Source organism: Mus caroli, unplaced genomic scaffold, assembly GCF_978045245.1.
Source record: "Mus caroli unplaced genomic scaffold, Mus_caroli_1 scaffold_3, whole genome shotgun sequence".
NCBI classification, from domain to species: Eukaryota; Metazoa; Chordata; class Mammalia; order Rodentia; family Muridae; genus Mus; species Mus caroli.
The window spans coordinates 53,879,497-53,900,227 of record NW_028227258.1 but is presented as its reverse complement, the minus strand read 5'-3'; the positions used below and the strand labels follow the sequence as shown (position 1 = coordinate 53,900,227).

At 39.7% G+C, this 20,731-nt stretch overlaps 1 pseudogene; it reads right to left on the bottom strand.

The window, feature by feature from the left end:
* Window positions 1–3,661: 3,661 nt before the first annotated feature.
* LOC110288329 (chitinase-like protein 3) overlaps window positions 3,662–20,731 on the bottom strand; it is a 29,370-nt pseudogene continuing 12,300 nt past the window's right edge.

Sequence of the window (20,731 nt, the reverse complement as noted above, 5' to 3'; positions counted from 1 at the left end):
TTTGCTTTCTAAATCATTTACAAAACTATGATGAATAAAATCTTTCCCAATAATAAAATTTCATATAGCTACACATGTGTCATCAGAGGTAGATTTTGTGCTATGGTAAAGAAAACCTTAAATAGAATGAATTAATATAGTTTAAACTTATATTGAAGATTAAAAAATTCAGGCACTAGATGTTAAAAAATAATTGACCATGAGGCTGGAAAGTTAGTTCAGTGGTTAAGAGCACTGGCCATTAAAGATTTACTAACCTGCTCCAGGAAATATGCCACTAGTCTTGGACGGCAGCCCCCATTGAATACATCCTTTTAGAATAGTTATATTTTGATGATTTATAATGATGTTACCTGTTCTGCTTGTGATTCACTGAATACATAGTTTCAGAGTTGTAATGCATGGATGATTTTTGTGCTTTACTGTGCCAAACAATTTTTGATGATATCTGTGATTGTTTCATTGTATATAGTTTCTAAGAGATGTAATGTTTGTTTTTTAAATATATAACAATCCCCTGCTTGAGTGCTGCAGCAGAATACACTCAGATTCAAAGTGGCTCTGTGTTTGTTTCTGTTTGTCACCACTGAATCCTTACCCATCTAGCTTCAAGAACCCTCATTCCAGGACCCCCATACCCGACTAGGGTAGTCCATGGCAAAAACCTACAGGTGGATAAATGTCTATGCCCAAATGAACTATCACACTAAAACCAAAGCATAAATCAAGTTATGAGATTTAAACAGTAATAAAATTCACCCAACATAGAAAATCCCAGGATTTCTAAACCTTCAAAGAATACTTAAACTACCCCACTAAATAGCCTAGTAGAGATGGAGAGACATCATTGCAGGGGACTTGTATAGAATCCCATCCTTACAATGTCCAAGATTTGAATGCTTGGCTGAAATAAAACTAATATATAACCTTGTTTTCTAAATTTTAGAGGACTATTTGATCTACTTGCTTAGACTGAACAAATACATGAGTGACATTTATCAAAATCAAATCATAAAATTAGCTTTAAAGAAGACATTGGCTGAAGTCACAGGGTCATCTCAAAGGAAGAATGTTTCAATACCTAAGACCAGAATTTTCTCAGAGATTCTTCCTGAGGGGATCTCAGGGGCACAATACAAAAATAACTCAGCTGTTATATAAGAAGGGGTAATCTGTATGGGGTGGTAACTGACTCAGTGACAGCTGAGTTGGCACTTATGCTGATGTATAGAGTATTCCTGTAGATACTGTTTATCCTTTTGGTTAAGCATAATAAATGTCTTCTTGTTTAGATGGTATTACCTTTAGAAATATTTTGAGGAGCTTTAGTAACATCTGTCATCCACACAAAAGGAGGAAATTGGTCAAAACAAATGTGTGGATCCTACTTTGCAAGAGTAGCAGAGATTATCTTAGGAGGCATGTCCTAATGTACTACAGTTCCAGAGTGGAACAACTTGATAGGAATATATTATTAAATAGGCATGTTATTTTGGAAGCAAGACCAACAAAGTATTTAGGGAATGAGGTGCAAGAACTAGCCTTGGAAGAAAGGGCTGGTGAGAGCAACATGTTGTATTACTTCAGTAGCCAGTCTCAGGTAAGGTTTATACTTTGGCCAAAGAAACACATGGAAAAGGAATCCAGCCACATAAGAGAAGAACTGAATGATGGGACAAGTTAGCTTTCTGATTTCTGGGTTGTAGCAGACATGACAACACATGCTTGCAAGCCTACTTCTTTCTCAGCATCAGTTTTGTTTTGTTTTGTTCTGTTTTTGAAGTCTGACTACTGGCTATTCATATTTTGAGACATCATTCCATCTGGATAAATAGAATATGCTGATATGAAAAACAGAAAGGCTTCATCACATTGAGGCCCCAATCTACCATTTCAAAAGCAAGATCAGACTGAGTATTATACTGTAGGACCCTGAAAGGTAGCCTAGTTCCTTGTCCAGAATAGGCTTAAAACCCTGGTAACCCGGAAAGGACAGAAGGTATTTTGCCATGTTCCTGGACACCATGTTCCTGAAAGAAGGCCACAGCCCTCCATAGCTTTATGGCCATCAGTCATACAGGGCAAAGTCCCAATTCCTTCTACTGGTAAAGGATGTGACCACAAGTCATGTAGCCTCAAGACAGAACTCCATATTAATGAGGTACCTAAAGGCCTGAAGGGCTCAGCCAATTAAGCTTTCCTTCCCAGACACTCCTTCTTGAAAAAAGAGATTAACTCAGGCTGCCCTGAGGACTGGTGTACAGTTTTTTCACATCTACTTTCTATCATGACAAAATAGCCTTAAAACACTGGACTCCCTGTTTTGATTAGGATAGGCCATGGGGAGCAACGGAGGACTTCTACTTGATATCTGGGCATCTAATCTCCTATGAAGGGTTCTGTGTGTCCCCAGTGACCACCAAGCCAAGCTAGTAGCAGGCAAGCCAATGACTATCCCCACCGGATACAGCCAGATCTCCCCAACTTGTCCTAAGTCTCCAGGCTAGGTCCAGTCTTGGGGCCCCCAGTCTGTTCTGAGCTCTTTTGCAGAATCCTATGGAACCTGGGTGTCCAACAGGCCAAGTCCTTGTCACAAGACTGGGGACCCCTGAGCCATCTCCGGTTGTCTCCTGGACCTCAGACTGTGTTCCCACACCTGCAAAATGGTGTTCCACAGCTTCCCCATAGTCCAACACTCCCAGATTACCAGAGTGGGCTAAGGGCCATCACACTTCTATGTCCTTCCTTTCCAAGTGGCCCTGGCCCTGTGGTTGGGCAGATGCAGGACCCCAACAAACCCTACACTATTCAAGAATCAGCAGCATCACAAGATATACAGAAGGAAAAAGGAGGGAAACAGAGATAAGAGATGGAAGGGTATGAAAAACTTACTTTCCACAAGGAAACCTGCTCACTACTCAGTATTAACCTATATCATCATCAATATCTTAATAAATGAATAATAGATTCCAGGTATAAAAACTAAGAATGTAAATTGTCAATAACTGAAATTAAATTAATAGAACAAAAATTATACTTCAATGTTGTAAAACATTTATAAACAATACCTTTATGGGAGAAAGCTTTAAATCAACTGTTACATCTAAATCCACTTGTACTTTCACTACTATGAAATTTTTGTTGTGCTCATTTGCAATACAGAATACTTCTGCATTGTCCTTCTAAAAGTACTTTGAAACTCCTGCTAAATAACATTCTTTACAACTTTTCCTACCCATGAGGGCTGGGCATGATGCCTTTACACATTTGTACTCAGTCCTTTTGTTGATAATTTTTAGGAATCATGTTGCTTCATTTCATGGAGTATTAAAAACAGCAGTGTGTCTAGGAAATGGAAATTTCAACACAGATGGATACAAAACTTATTTCTACAAACATAGTCTAAATTTTTCCCAGCTGCTGATAAGTTTTTGAAATAAAGGAGATTGTTTGACCTTGTATCCTCACACTGTAAAATTAGCATACAAATGGACTAAGTACTGGTTCTGTATATTTTTTAAAAAAAATACAGGACTAAGAAGAACAGGAAACAAAAATTTGTGACAAGGCCAGGGTAATGGGATTCTCAGGCTCTTGGATGTCCAGGTGCTACTGGGAGTTGAGGAAGAACTGGGAACTGAATTGAGACTTGTTGGTTGGGTCAAGCCCAGAATATATGGAGGGGTTTGGAAGGGCAAGTATTGCTGGTCACACAGCGATTGTCCTGGGCTGTATCCTCTTGGAACGCATTTTTTAAAATTGTGGTTAAAGGAAACTTGTTGTTTTTGTGACAGAAAGTACCAGTGAAGTCATCCATATCTAGGGTCCAGACCATAGCACCTCCAAAATTGTTCTCCTTGAGACACTGAGCCTGTTTTAAAAATGAAAATGAGAGTCGGTCACAGTGGCGCACAACTTTTATCCCAGTACTCAGAAGGCAGAGGCAGGCTGATTTCTGAGTTAGATGCCAGCCTGATCTACAAGGTGAGTTCCAGGACAGCCAGGGCTATACAGAGAAACCTTGTCTAGAAAACAAAACAAAACAAAACAAAACAAAACAAAACAAAATGAAACAAAACAAAACAAAATGAACATGATATCTATGGTTACCTATGAGTCAGTGCTAAGATCCCAGCATATCTGGTTGACTGAGCTTACCTTCATCTGTCAGCTCTGGACATTATCATAGCCAACCTACTCTCTGTTCTTAAAAGCATAGGGCACTTCCTGATTGACATTCCAATTCTCAGTGGCTCCCTCCTTCAGGAAGCTGCAAATCTTTAAACATTCAACAGACTCAAATATTGGAATATCAATACCAAGAAAGAAAAATAACATGAACTTTGCTTTTCTTCTTCCCTTTAGATATGTTGCTCTTTTTCTAAGGAGATTTATTTGTGTTAAAGAAAATGGAGACAATGTTCTTTACTCCTGATAGGCATAACATACAGGTCTTAGCTCAGGCTATGTAAGTGATCTATCTAAAGCTGAGGTCTATCTTGAGCTCTTACTATTATATTTTTCCATTCTTACAGTGTCTAGTTCTATTGCTAAGACATTCTACGAACTAATAATCTCCTGCCCAGGCCTCCTTCAGGTTGAGATTCTAGGAGTGTTGATCTACATATCTAAGTACTATTCATGGCATCTACTTGTAATATGTAATTTCATTTATATATGTAGTAATGGCAACAGCACACAAGGGCAAATTCATCAAACAAAGCTAGAACACAGAAGAATTTTGAAGATATGATTATTTTCATATTCATATATGTCATTCTTATATAGCCATATAATTTCAGAATTTACAAAGTTCATACATGACATGATAGGTAATTATTTGTACTTTATCTACAGTCTTATTAATACACTTAATAATAAGATCTAGTGTTAGAAGAAATTTTTTATTTTCTAAAGTGCTATCAATTATTAATATTTAAATATAATATAAATCAAATAATTTAAAATATTCTTTCAAGTTAGTATGTAGGTACTGGACATGATAATGATTTGGTTTTAGCAGATTTTTATTCCCAGTTTAAAGAACTGGACCAGCAATTCACTGACAAAGCTACAACAACTTACTGACCTCATAGTAGACCCAAGTTCCTGCTTTCTTTGTGTACCTTCCTGGTTGGCCAGCACTACTGGTAAGTGCACCAGTCCTATTGTCAGAGGGGTCCCTTAAGGTGAAGAAGGTATGTCCATATGTTGGGAATCCAACAATGATCTTCTCAGGAGCACAACCATTGTTCTTCCATTGGGACATGATGTATTCTTGCAGTAGAAGATGTTTAGTCGTAGGTTCAGAGAAGTTGGTGATTTGTTCTTACTTAGGTTAGTTGCCTGTTCTGAAATCTCAAATTATATAATGTAAATGAAAAAAAATGCATTCTAAAATATATTGCTAATTTACAGTTTTTCAAATATTCTAAGTACCTTAAGAGGTCTGCATAAGCTCAGCAACTGAACAGTATGTATGAATCTCTCAAGACATAGAACATATCAAATTTTCCTTTGAATTTATCCATTATCTTACCACACTGAGGGAGGTGGTAATGCCATAGTCAAATGGAGAATTGCATAGGGGACTGTTTTCTCCAGTATACCCATTCTTGGAGCTCTGAAGACTGTATGTCATAACCTGAATATAATCAAGGTATGTGGAAAAACAAAAATTCTAAGAATAGTAATTCATTTTGGTCAAATTTCTAGAAGGCCTTCATTGTACCCCTCTCAAAACATTGAGACTTCAAACTTTCTACCTCATCTACTCTCATTTTCTACTTTAATTTAATCTATAATGAAGGGTTCTGGACATAAACATGCTTACATTTATATGTTAAATGTGTTTATATCAGCATAGAGACTTTAGGGAAGAGAGTGGTTTAGGAAAATGCAGATTATACAAAGAATACTCATTTCAATATAGTATCTTGCAATCTAAGTAAAAATGCAAAGCAAAGTTTGAATAGAGGAACCCAAACTGTATATAAAATACTTTTCAAGAAGACCTAGTGTATTAAACAAATGAGTCAGAGAGTGGTATGAGACACCTCCCTACAAATTATAGGGTCACATGTATATCAGAGAACCCAAAACAACCCAGCATGTTCCTATTTGTCATGATGATCACTAAAACTTAATGCTAATTCTTTATTATTGAATATGGCAAACATTAACTCTAGACCAAGGTGTCAACCTAATATTGACAATCAAACTGTCTTGCTGTGTATACATCTTCTTACTGTGAGCATGCATACATCATTTTAAAATATGTAATGATATTTGATAAGAAAGAAAATACAATAATTGTCTTACTTAGTGGTAGATCATCCTATTACATATTATATATTTCATGTTAAGTGAAAATGTGCTCATTTTAGTGGATACTGATTCATGCAGACACTTACTGTTTAAAGTACAAGAAATAAGTAACTTCGATTCCTCAATAGTTAAATAGACATGTATATTAGAACACCTCAACTTCAAGCCTCAATGAATACCAGAAAGATGGGCATGAAAAGAACTTATGTGATGCTTACTGTGATGTGCTGACTTCTGGACAACACATAGTTGTTGGCAACAATAACTCATAGGCTGGATTACATGTACAAGATCAACACATGATCAAGCCAGCCAAATTTAAAGTATGGATGTGTCAGTGTCTATACCAAGCAAGAATGTTGTGAAAAAGATATTGGTATTTAGAGAATGATGAAGCAAAAAAAGCCTCAAATTTTCTAGGGAACATGTCTGGGAAACTTTGGTTAACAACACAACCATGTACTTATTGGATAACCTGATTAGATCTCTGTGTTATGTAGATATAAACAAATAGGAAACGTGAAATTCAGAGTTAAAGGTTGTATATTATGAGGAAGACATGGAGAAAGACATTAGTTTAAAAAGTGATCAAATCATATCATATTAAAGAAAAAATTAAAGAATAAAAATGTCCATTTAAAACTTCAAATCTGGGAAAGGATTTCTTCCATTCTGGACCTGTGCCCTGTCAGACCTTGAGCATGAACTCCACAGCTAACCTCACAACATCCAGAAGAACGACTCCCAAGTGCTCTAACACACCCAGGATCATAGGATCAGAGATACCCTGAGCAAAACTTGGGCACTAACTCCTTAGCCAGTCCTATAAGATACAGAGGAAGCTCCACTCCCAAGCAGTCCTAGGATCATAGGATCAGAGTTTAGGAGACACAGCATCTGCCCAAACACTGGAAGTAACTGGGACCAGTACAACTCAGGCACCCAGGAACTCCACCTGACCAGTGGCATGGGTTCCTTCCTGTCTGGGCCAGTGCCCTGAGCAGACCTTGTGTGTGAAATCCACAGTCTGTCCCATAACACCAGACAAAGCTCCACTCCCATGTGCTCTAACATACACAGGACCGCAGGATCCTAGGATCCTATGAGCTTTGTCACACCAGAGTCTCAGGGTCCCAGAGAGAGCTTGACTACCAGGAACTCTGACACACTAAGGATCTCATGACCACAGGATCAAAGAATCAGAGGATCCCAGAAACAGCTGAACTCTGAGGAGTTCTGATATAAGCAGAATCGCAGGAAATACAGGCTCCAGTTACATATAGGTCAGGTAACAATAAAAACAATCAGGTGGTGGGAGGCAAGCTTAAGAACATAAGCAACAGAAGCCAAGGTTACTTGGCATTATCAGAACCTAATTCTTCCACCATTATAAATCCTGTGTACACTATCACACCGAAAAGCCAGGTTTGGATCGAAAATCACTTCTCATGATGATGATAGAGGACTTTAAGAGGGATATAAATAACTCCCCTAAGGAAATTCAGAAGACAGGTAAGTACCTAGAAGACCTTAAAGAGGAAACACAAAAATCCCTTAAAGAATTACAGGAAAACACGATCAAACAGGCAAAGGAAATGAACAAAGAGTCCAAGATCTAAAAATTTCATAGAAACAATAAAGAAATCACAAAAAGAGACAACCCTGGAATTAGAAAACCTAAGAAAGAGATGAGGAGATATGTAAACGGGACCCAGCATTTTGCTGCATACTGGAAACATACCTCAGTGACAAAGACAGAGACACTACCTGAGAGTAAAAGTTTAGAAAATAATTTTCCAAGTAAATGTTCCCCAGAAAGAAGCTGGAGTAGCCATTCTAATATTGAATAAATAAAATATTAACCAAAATTTATCAAAAAAGATAAGGAAGGACACTTCATACCCATCAGAGAAAAAGTCTACCAAGATGAACTCTCAATTCTGAACATCTATGCTCCAAATGTTCATTCATCCAAATTCATAAAAGAAACTTCACTAAAGCTCAAAGCACACAGTGCACCACACACAACAATGGTGGGCGACTTCAACCCCCCACTCTCATCAATGGACAGATCATGGAAACAGAAACTAAACGGAGACACAATGAAACTAACAGAACTTTTGAACCAAATGGATCTAACATATATTTATAGAACATTTCATCCTAAAGCAAAAGAATATACCATCTTCTTAGAACCTCCAGTTCCTTCTCCAAAACTGACCATATAATTGGTCACAAAACAGGCCTCAACAGGTACATGATGATTGAAATAATTCCATGCACCCTATCAGAGTCAGATGGATGAAGGCTGGTCTTACATACCAACAAAAACAAGGGAAAGCACACATACACATGGAAGCTGAATAACACTCTACTCCGTGATAACTTGGTCAAGGAAGAAATAAAGACATTAAATGCTTTTTAGAATTTAATCAAAATGAAGACACATCATACCAAAAATTATGGGACACAATGAAGATAGTGGTAAGAGGAAAACTCATAGCTCTAAGTACCACCAAAAATAGATTGAAGCGAGCTTAGAGTAGCAGCTTGACAGCACACCTGAAATTTCTAGAATAAAAAATGCAAATACACACAAGAGGAGTAGAGGGCAGGAAGCAATCAAATGTTGGGCTGATATCAACCAAATAGAAATAAAAAACTATAAAATAGTAAAAAATCCAGGAACTTGATCTTTGAGAAAATCAACAAGATAGATAAACCCTTAGCCAAACTAAGCAGAGGGCACAGAGACAGTGTCCAAACTGTAAGATCAGAAATGAAAAGGGAAACATAACAATGAAATATATCTGAAATAATTATTCTGTTTGTTGAATATTAACACTTGGAAATATTAAAATCATGTTCTACAAACATCATGGAAATATTATTGACAATTTTTCTCACTGTGCTTGAAATTAGCATTTTCTTAATGTTTAACTTCAAAGAATTTTGGCTATTTTAAAAATTTTAAAATATACTTACTAATAAAATAATTACTCTCCTAGAAATACTGATAATCTTTTTAAAGTAAATTTTTAGTTACACAATGTACACAGATATATAATTCGTGTTAAATATTCTCTCACTATGTTAAGTGACATAATATAAGGGCTTTTGAATATATTTCTTAATGATTCATTTTTAATGAATTTATAATTGCCAAAGAATATTTTGTATATTTGATACAATTTGGTACCCAACATTAGATATAGGATCCTCAGTTATGTATAGTATTAAATATTCATTAATGATATTTATGGTATGAAAGTATATGAATATAAAAGTTGAATAAATTTTTAGTATTATTTCTCAAAATACTCAATGTTATTAATATGTTTGATGTAGAAAACACATTTAAATAATAAAAAGAATAAGGAAAAAACCCTTTAAATCCCATTCATTCTGAGGCCCTTTTTTATTGACAAGATAGGTCATGAAGTCTCTTTATGTGAACCATTCTTAGAGCACTAGAGCATGAAAAAAGACAAGGGAAATAAGTGTTTAGTGTAATTACCCACAAAAGTTCTGAGTATGAATTGCCACTTACTCTGATAATTCTGGGACTTTATACCCAGACTCAATGGTTGAGATGATTCCAGAAACTGTGGCAGTGATTAACAGCCTGGTCCTTTGTTGTCTGTGGATTCATCCTCAAAAGCTTTAAGCATTTCCTACAAAAATTATGCAATATTGTTATTTCAAGTTTATTCAGATATTCCTAAAGTATTTTTACAGTATTAAAATAATTTCTTGGTATTTTTTTCTTGCTTTATCTTGCTTTATTCTGTGTCAATATCACAATAATTTCTGATTAAGTAAAATTAGTTGTGATGTTTTGTATACTCTTGGACCAGGGATTTGCACCATTTTGAGATGTGGCCTTGTTGGAATAGGTGTGACCTGGATAGAGTAGGTGTGTCATTGTGGGTATGGGATTAATACTCTCACCCTAGGTCAGTCTTCACTAGCAGTCTTTGGATGAAGTCATAGAACTCTCAGCTCTGCCTGTGCCATGCCTGCCTGTATACTGCCATGCTCCCACCTTGATGATATTGGACCGAACCTATGAACCTTTAAGCCAGCCCCAATTAAATGTTTTTTTTTTTTTATAAGACTTGCCTTGGTCATGGTTTCTGTGCACAGCAGTAAAACCCTAACTAAGACAGAAGTTGGTACCAGGAGTAGGGTATTGCTGTGATAGGCCTGACCATGCTTTTATTTGAAAGAATGTGAACTTTGGGACTTTCGATTTGGAAAGCAGTGGAATGCTTTAAATGGGGCTTAATGGGTCATCCTAGTAGGAATATGGAAGACTTTGTTTGCTTGGAGTAATTTGAACTGTGTTGACCTGGCCCAACGGATTTCAAAGGAGAATGATTTCAGAAAGTGGCATAGACTGTTTTGTGTTATTTTGGTCAAGAAATTTGGCTACTTTTTGCCCTTGTCTGAAAAGTCTGCCTGAGGCTAAGGTTAAGAGACTCAGATTAACTGCATTGACAAAAGAAGTTTCAAAAAAGCCCAATAGAGCCTTTGTTCTCTGGTTAAGTCTTATGAAGAGAAGTTTGAACAAGCATAGCAAGCTTAGAATGGAAAAATATGAAATATATGGTTCGAGTACTAAAAGGATACCAGGAAGTAAAATGGAGCAAAACCCTGTGTTCTAGAAGATAACAGATTAAGAGAGTGGGACCTTGGTGCAAGATCCTATCCAGCTAAATTTAGATCCAGGCATGGTGTTACATACCTTTAATCCCAGGAGATAGGCATGCTGATCTCTGCCTTCAAGGTCAATCTACAGAGTGAGATCCAGGAAAGCCAAGCTTAGGCAGTGAAGGATTTGGATAACAAAGCCAGTGATAATGTGATTGTATAAGGGGGTCATGTTCCAGTTTCTGAGGGCAGCAGAACTCAGCAGCTTCAGCCATGTGGCTCTGGCTCTAGAGTTAAGAATGGAAGGAACTAGTGGTACAATTGATGCTGGTTAGTCGTGGCTAAGAAATTAGCAATGATTAAGAAGAGACCAGAATTACTGAGGTCAAATATTCTGGGAATTGTTTTCTGGGAGCACAAAGAAGCTGTGTTCCTAAGATAGCCTCATGCTGCAGCTGAACTTGGTAATGTGTAAGACTCACCCGGGTGGTTCTGGTTTTGAAGGCATGGAGGTGTCATGAAGAGAACAGCTGAGGCTTGGTACTTTGAAAGGTCATGGAAGGCCATTGGAGAAGATGTAGCCTCAGCTGTAGTTGATGGCCTAGGACTGAAGGGGTCATGCAAAGGATTTGAGGCTTGGCACCATGAAGAGAGCCTATGAGAAGCTATTGGTGAAGCCTAGTTATAGATGGAACACCCCAGTGTATTGGAGAAGTCAGTACCATGGGATGATCACCAAGAATAGAAGCTGGATCAATCTGAGCTTAGAGTGCTACAGAGGGCAGAACTGTAGAAGTTATACCAACCCTGAGGAGGAGCCCAAAAGATCAAGTGGAATCCCAGGCAATGAAACAAAAAGCTGTAACATTGAAATTGCCTTGGAGACTCAAAGATGTTAAAGATGCCAGAGCCATGGGATACATGCTGAGGAAAGCTGATAAGAGGGAGTCTAACCAGCCAAGGAGAAAGCAGTTTGTTGCAGTCAACAAAGATGAAAAAGAAGTGGAGATCTGAAGACCACTTTGACATCAGCCATGGAGATGCAGAGTTTGGCGTTTACCCAGCTGGTTTCCTGTATTTCTTTGGGGATTATAGTTAAGTATAATGAATCTCAGAAGAAGCCTTGAACTTTGGACTTTTAACATTTTTGAGACTGCTTTAGACTATGAGTACTTTGAAAGTTGGACTAATGTATTTTGCATTACACTATGTTTAAGTATGCACCCCCCCATAGACTCATGTGTTTGGACAAGTCTATGGGGGACAGGGAGTGGAATGTGATGGTTTGTATATCTTGGACTAGGGAGTGGCACCATTTGGAGATGTGGCCTTGTTGGAATAGGTGTGACCTGGTTGAAGTAGGTGTGTCACTGTCCCTGTGGGCTTAATACTCTCACCCTAGGTCAGTCTCCCACCTTGATGATAATGGACTGAACCTCTGAACCTGTAAGCCAGCCTCAACTAATTTTTTTAAAGACTTGCCTTGGTCATGGTGTATGTGCACAGCAGTAATACTCTTACTAAGACATTAAATCTAGTATTATATTCATATTTGGATTATCTCTCATCACTGTGTGATTTTGTTGGGGTGGGGGTGATTCCAGACATTTTTTTTTCCTAAAGAATGCCTCCAGAATTCACCATATATTAAACAAGTCAAATGATGAGAAATCTTACTGGTGAAAGAGGCATAAGAAGACTGTTATCAATGTCTCCAAATATTCAATGCATAAAATGGTATATGGTTGCTTTAATTTTGTGGAGTGATATGAAACGATATATTCTTTTGATATTTGCTTGGACATTAATACTATTATTGATAACCTCAGTACAGTTTATCAAGTCTGGTCCTAAATAATATAATCTATATCAACTTTCAGTCAGGACATTGTTTTCATGCATGCACTTCATATTCACTTTTTCCACAGGTAAAAGAATCCGTTCTCACTCCAAATCAACTCATTTTATTCTCAATAAAGTAACATATGCTGATAATGTTCTTTATGCCTGAATGCTGGGTTGTTTTCTCAACTCTAATATAAAATGGTCCCTGGTTATCATCAAACTTCATGTTCACTGTGTTTATGCCCTTTCTTTTATGAAACCATTGTTTTTCTCTGATAGCATATCTCCTAATTTATCTTGAGAGCTTCCCACTGAATCTTTGGCTCCTCACTCTAATTATTTTTAGTTAATATAACAATACCCATTCAAAAAGAAGTTTGTCATATTTGTCCACTATACACAATTCTTCAAAGTATCTCATGGTATTCCAAGAGAATTACATATCTAACTCTCTCTGTAAAGCACCCCATATTCTGTACTTGGCATATATGCACATTTACCTGTCTCACAAAGAGATTTGGTCATTAATCTCTGTTTCTTCAGTGGGACAGACCCATGCTTATTTACATTTGTAACACCAGTTTTATCTTCAGACTGCATTCAAGTATTACTCTACAGGCCTCATCCTGCTGGATCAGCGCCGGGGTAGCGGGAGCGCAGGGTTGCCTGACACCCGCCAGCTACCCACGACCCCCGCCGCAGGATTTTGGGACTGCTGGTGAGTGGAACACAGCTTCTGCTCCAATCCAATTGCGGGGGACCTGAGACTGCATTAGTTAGGGAAGCAGAAACCGGCCTGAGTAGGGCCACAGGCCTCATCCGGCTGGATCAGCGCCGGGGTAGCTGGAGCGCAGGGTTGCCTGACACCCGCCAGCTACCCACGACCCCTGCCGCAGGATTTTGGGACTGCTGGTGAGTGGAACACAGCTTCTGCTCCAATCCAATTGCGGGGGACCTGAGACTGCATTAGTTAGGGAAGCAGAAACCGGCCTGAGTAGGGCCACAGGCCTCATCCGGCCGGATCAGCGCAGGGGTAGCGGGAGCTCAGGGTTGCCTGACACCCGCCAGCTACCCACGACCCCCGCCGCAGGAGTTTGGGACTGCTGGTGAGTGGAACACAGCTTCTGCTCCAGTCCAATCACGCGGGACCTGAGACTGCTCTGGTTGGGGAGAGAGAAATCCGGCCTACATAGGGCCACAACACTCTTCCGGTCAGAAAAGCACCGGGGCAGCTGGGGCGCAGGGTCTGCTGACACTCGACAGCTACCCACAACACCCGCCACAGGATCTTAAGACTTCTGGTGAGTGGAGCACAGCTTCTGCTCCAATCCAATTGCGCAGGACCTGAGACTGCATTAGTTAGGGAAGCAGAAACCGGCCTGAGTAGGACCACAGGCCTCATCCGGCTGGATCAGCGCCTGGGTAGCGGGAGCGCAGGGTTGCCTGACACCCGCCAGCTACCCACGACCCCCGCCACAGGATTTAGGGACTGCTGGTGAGTGGAACACAGCTTCTGCTCCAATCCAATTGCGCGGGACCTGAGACTGCATTAGTTAGGGAAGCAGAAACCGGCCTGAGTAGGGCCACAGGCCTCATCCGGCTGGATCAGCGCCGGGGTAGCGGGAGCGCAGGGTTGCCTGACACCCGCCAGCTACCCACGACCCCCGCCGCAGGATTTTGGGACTGCTGGTGAGTGGAACACAGCTTCTGCTCCAATCCAATTGCGCGGGACCTGAGACTGCATTAGTTAGGGAAGCAGAAACCGGCCTGAGTAGGGCCACAGGCCTCATCCGGCCGGATCAGCACAGGGGTAGCGGGAGCGCAGGGTTGCCTGACACCCGCCAGCTACCCACGACCCCCGACGCAGGAGTTTGGGACTGCTGGTGAGTGGAACACAGCTTCTGCTCCAGTCCAATCACGCGGGACCTGAGACTGCTCTGGTTGGGGAGAGAGAAATCCGGCCTACATAGGGCCACAACCCTCTTCCGGTCAGAAAAGCACCGGGGAAGCTGGGGCGCAGGGTCGACTGACACTCGCCAGCTACCCACAACACCCGCCACAGGATCTTAAGACTTCTGGTGAGTGGAGCACAGCTTCTGCTCCAATCCAATTGCGCGGGACCTGAGACTGCATTAGTTAGGGAAGCAGAAACCGGCCTGAGTAGGGCCACAGGCCTCATCCGGCCGGATCAGCGCCTGGGTAGCGGGAGAGCAGGGTTGCCTGACACCCGCCAGCTACCCACGACCCCCGCCGCAGGATTTTGGGACTGCTGGTGAGTGGAACACAGCTTCTCTTCCAATCTTTAAACAGTGACAACGATAACAACTAACCCCAGAGATTACCAGATGGCGAAAGGTAAACGTAATAATCTTACTAACAGAAACCAAGACCACTCACCATCATCAGAACCCAGCACCCCCACTTCGCCCAGTCCAGGGCACCCCAACAAACCGGAAAAGCTAGACACGGATTTAAAAGCATATCTCCTGATGATGATAGAGGACTTCAAGAAGGACTTTAATAACACACTTAAAGAAATGCAGAACACTGCTAAACAGGCAGAAGACAAAAAAGAGGAAGCACAAAAATCCCTTAAAGAATTGCAGGAGAACACTGCTAAAGAGTTACAAATCCTTAAAGAAAAACAGGATAACATAATCAAACAGGTAGAAGTCCTTACAGAAAAACAGGAAAACACATCCAAACAGATGATGGAAATGAACAAAACCATACTAGACCTAAAAAGGGAAGTAGACACAATAAAGAAAACCCAAAATGAGGCAACACTGGAGATAGAAACCCTAGGAAAGAAATCTGGAACCATAGATACAAGCATCAGCAATAGAATACAAGAGATGGAAGAGAGAATCTCAGGTGCAGAAGATTCCATAGAGAACATCGGCACAACAATCAAGGAAAATGTAAAATGCAAAAAGATCCTAACTCAAAACATCCAAGAAATACAGGACGCAATGAGAAGACCAAACCTACGGATAATAGGAGTGGATGAGAATGAAGATTTTCAACTCAAAGGACCAGCAAACATCTTCAACAAAAGTATAGAAGAAAACTTCCCAAATCTAAAGAAAGAGATGCCCATGAACATACAAGAAGCCTACAGAACTCCAAATAGAATGGACCAGAAAAGAAATACCTCCCGACACATTATAATCAGAACAACAAATGCTCTAAATAAAGATAGAATACTAAAAGCAGTAAGAGAAAAAGGCCAAGTAACATATAAAGGCAAGCCTATCAGAATTACACCAGATTTTTCACCAGAGACTATGAAAGCCAGAAGATCCTGGACGGATGTTATACAGACACTAAAAGAACACAAATTCCAGCCCAGGCTACTATACCCAGCCAAACTCTCAATTAACATAGATGGAGAAACCAAAGTATTCCACGACAAAACCAAATTCACACATTATCTCTCCACGAATCCAGCCCTTCAAAGGATAATAACAGAAAAAAACCAATACAAGGACAGGAACCACGCCCTAGAAACAACAAGAAGGTAATCCCTCAACAAACCTAAAAGAAGACAGCCACAAGAACAAAATGCCAACTTTAACAACAATAATAACAGGAAACAACAATTACTTTTCCTTAATATCTCTTAATATCAATGGACTCAACTCCCCGATAAAAAGACATAGACTAACAAACTGGCTACACAAACAAGACCCAACATTTTGCTGCTTACAGGAAACTCATCTCAGAGAAAAGGATAGACACTACCTCAGAATGAAAGGCTGGAAAACAATTTTCCAAGCAAATGGCATGAAGAAACAAGCTGGAGTAGCCATTCTAATATCTGATAAGATTGACTTCCAACCCAAAGTCATTAAAAAAGACAGGGAGGGACACTTCATACTCATCAAAGGGAAAATCCTCCAAGAGGAACTATCAATCCTGAATATCTATGCTCCAAATACAAAGGCAGCCACATTCATTAAAGAAACTTTAGTAAAGCTCAAAGCACACATTGCACCTCATACAATAATAGTGGGAGACTTCAACACACCACTTTCACCAATGGACAGATCATGGAAACAGAAACTAAACAGGGACACAGTGAAACTAACAGAAATTATGAATCAAATGGATCTGGCAGATATCTACAGAACATTCTATCCTAAAACAAAAGGATATACCTTCTTCTCAGCACCTCATGGTACCTTCTCCAAAATTGACCACATAATTGGTCACAAAGCAGGCCTCAACAGATACAAAAATATTGAAATTGTCCCATGCATCCTATCAGATCACCATGGACTAAGGCTGATCTTCAATAACAAAATAAATAATAGAAAGCCAACCTTCACGTGGAAACTGAACAACACTCTTCTCAATGATACCTTGGTCAAGGAAGGAATAAAGAAAGAAATTAAGGACTTTTTAGAGTTCAATGAAAATGAAGCCACAACATACCCAAACTTATGGGACGCAATGAAAGCATTTCTAAGAGGAAAACTCATAGCTCTGAGTGCCTCCAAAAGGAAACTAGAGAGAGCACACATTAGCAGCTTGACAACACACCTAAAAGCACTAGAACAAAAGGAAGCAAATTCACCCAAGAGGAGTAGACGGCAGGAAATAATCAAACTCAGGGGTGAAATCAACCAAGTGGAAACAAGAAAAACTATTCAAAGAATCAACCAATCAAGGAGCTGGTTCTTTGAGAAAATCAACAAGATAGATAAACCCTTAGCCAGACTCACTAGAGGGCACAGGGAAAGCATCCTAATTAACAAAATCAGAAATGAAAAAGGAGACATAACAACAGATCCTGAAGACATCCAAAACACCATCAGATCCTTCTACCAAAGGCTATACTCAACAAAACTGGAGAACCTGGATGAAATGGAGAAGTTCCTAGACAGATACCAGGTACCAAAGTTGAATCAAGATCAGGTTAATGATCTAAACAGCCCTATATCCCCCAAAGAAATAGAAGCAGTCATTAATAGTCTCCCATCTAAAAAAAGCCCAGGACCAGATGGGTTTAGTGCAGAGTTCTATCAGACCTTCAAAGAAGATCTAATCCCAGTTCTTCACAAACTATTCCACAAAATAGAAACAGAAGGTACCCTACCCAACTCATTCTATGAAGCCACAATTACTCTGATACCTAAACCACAAAAAGACCCAACAAAGATAGAAAACTTCAGACCAATATCCCTTATGAATATTGATGCAAAAATCCTCAATAAAGTTCTTGCTAACCGAATCCAAGAACACATCAAAACAATCATCCATCCTGACCAAGTAGGTTTCATCCCAGGGATGCAGGGATGGTTCAATATACGGAAATCCATCAAAGTAATCCAGTATATAAAAAACTCAAAGACAAAAACCACATGGTCATCTCGTTAGATGCGGAAAAAGCATTTGACAAGATCCAACACCCATTCATGATAAAAGTCTTGGAACGATCAGGAATTCAAGGCCCATACCTAAACATGATAAAAGCCATCTACAGCAAACCAGTAGCCAACATCAAAGTAAATGGTGAGAAGCTTGAAGCAATCCCTCTAAAATCAGGGACTAGACAAGGCTGTCCACTTTCTCCATACCTATTCAACATTGTACTTGAAGTCCTAGCCAGAGCAATTCGACAACAAAAGGAGATCAAAGGGATACAAATTGGAAAAGATGAAGTCAAAATATCACTTTTTGCAGATGATATGATAGTATATATAAGTGACCCTAAAAATTCCACCAGAGAACTCCTAAGCCTGATAAACAGCTTCGGTGAAGTAGCTGGATATAAAATTAACTCAAACAAATCAATGGCCTTTCTCTACACAAAGAATAAACAGGCTGAGAAAGAAATTAGGGAAACAACACCCTTCTCAATAGTCACAAATAATATAAAATATCTTGGCGTGACTCTAACTAAGGAAGTGAAAGATCTGTATAATAAAAACTTCAAGTCTCTGAAGAAAGAAATTCTAGAAGATCTCAGAAGATGGAAAGATCTCCCATGCTCATGGATAGGCAGGATCAACATTGTAAAAATGGCTATCTTGCCAAAAGCAATCTACAGATTCAATGCAATCCCCATCAAAATTCCAAATCAATTCTTCAACGAATTAGAAAGTGCAATCTGCAAATTCATCTGGAATAACAAAAAACCTAGGATAGCAAAAACTCTTCTCAAGGATAAAAGAACCTCTGGTGGAATCACCATGCCGGACCTAAAGCTCTACTACAGAGCAATTGTGATAAAAACTGCATGGTACTGGTATAGTGACAGACAAATAGACCAATGGAATAGAATTGAAGACCCAGAAATGAACCCACACACCTACGGTCACTTGATCTTCGACAAGGGAGCTAAAAACATCCAGTGGAAGAAAGACAGCATTTTCAACAAATGGTGCTGGCACAACTGGTTGTTAACATGTAGAAGAATGCGAATCGATCCATTCCTATCTCCTTGTACTAAGGTCAAGTCTAAGTGGATCAAAGAACTTCACATAAAACCAGAGACACTGAAACTTATAGAGGAGAAAGTGGGGAAAAGCCTTGAAGATATGGGCACAGGGGAAAAAATTCCTGAATAGAACAGTAATGGCTTGTGCTGTAAGATCGAGAATTGACAAGTGGGACCTCATGAAACTACAAAGCTTCTGCAAGGCTAAAGACACCATCAATAAGACAAAAAAACCACCAACAGATTGGGAAAGGATCTTCACCTATCCTAAATCAGATAAGGGACTAATATCCAATATATATAAAGAACTCAAGAAGGTGGACTCCAGAAAGTCAAATAACCCCATTAAAAAATGGGGCTCAGAACTGAACAAAGAATTCTCACCTGAGGAATACCGAATGGCAGAGAAACACCTGAAAAAATGTTCAACATCCTTAATCATCAGGGAAATGCAAATCAAAACAACCCTGAGATTCCACCTCACACCAGTCAGAATGGCTAAGATCAAAAATTCAGGTGACAGCAGATGCTGGCGAGGATGTGGAGAAAGAGGAACACTCCTCCATTGTTGGTGGGATTGCAAGCTTGTGCAACCACTCTGGAAATCAGTCTGGCGGTTCCTCAGAAAATTAGACATAGTACTACCGGAGGATCCAGCAATACCTCTCCTGGGCATATATCCAGAAGATGTCCCAACCGGTAAAAAGGACACATGCTCCACTATGTTCATAGCAGCCCTATTTATAATAGCCAGAAGCTGGATAGAACCCAGATGTCCCTCAACAGAGGAATGGATACAGAAATTATGGTACATTTACACAATGGAGTACTACTCAGCTATTAAAAAGAATGAATTTATGAAATTCCTAGCCAAATGGATGGACCTGGAGGGCATCATCTTGAGTGAAGTAACACAATCACAAAAGAACTCACACAATATGTATTCACTGATAAGTGGATATTAGCCCAAAACTTAGGATACCCAAGACATAAGATACAATTTGCTAAACGCATGAAACTCAAGAAGAATGAAGACCAAAGTGTGGACACTGTGCACCTTCTTAAAATTGGGAACAAAACACCCAGGGAAGGAGTTACAGAGACAAAGTTCGTAGCTGTGAGGAAAGGATGGACCATTTAGAGACTGCCATATCCAGGGATCCATCCCATAATCAGCTTCTAAACGCTGACACCATTGCATACACTAGCAAGATTTTGCTGAAAGGACCCAAATATAGTTGTCTCTTGTGAGACGATGCCGGGGCCTAGCAAACACAGGAGTGGATGTTCACAGTCAGCTATTGGATGTATCACAGGGCTCCCAATGGAGAAGCTAGAGAAAGTACCCAAGGAGCTAAAGGGATCTGCAACCCTATTGTTGGAACAACATGATGTACTAACCAGAACCCTGGAGCTCTTGTCTCTAGCTGCATATGTATCGAAAGATGGCCTAGTCGGCCA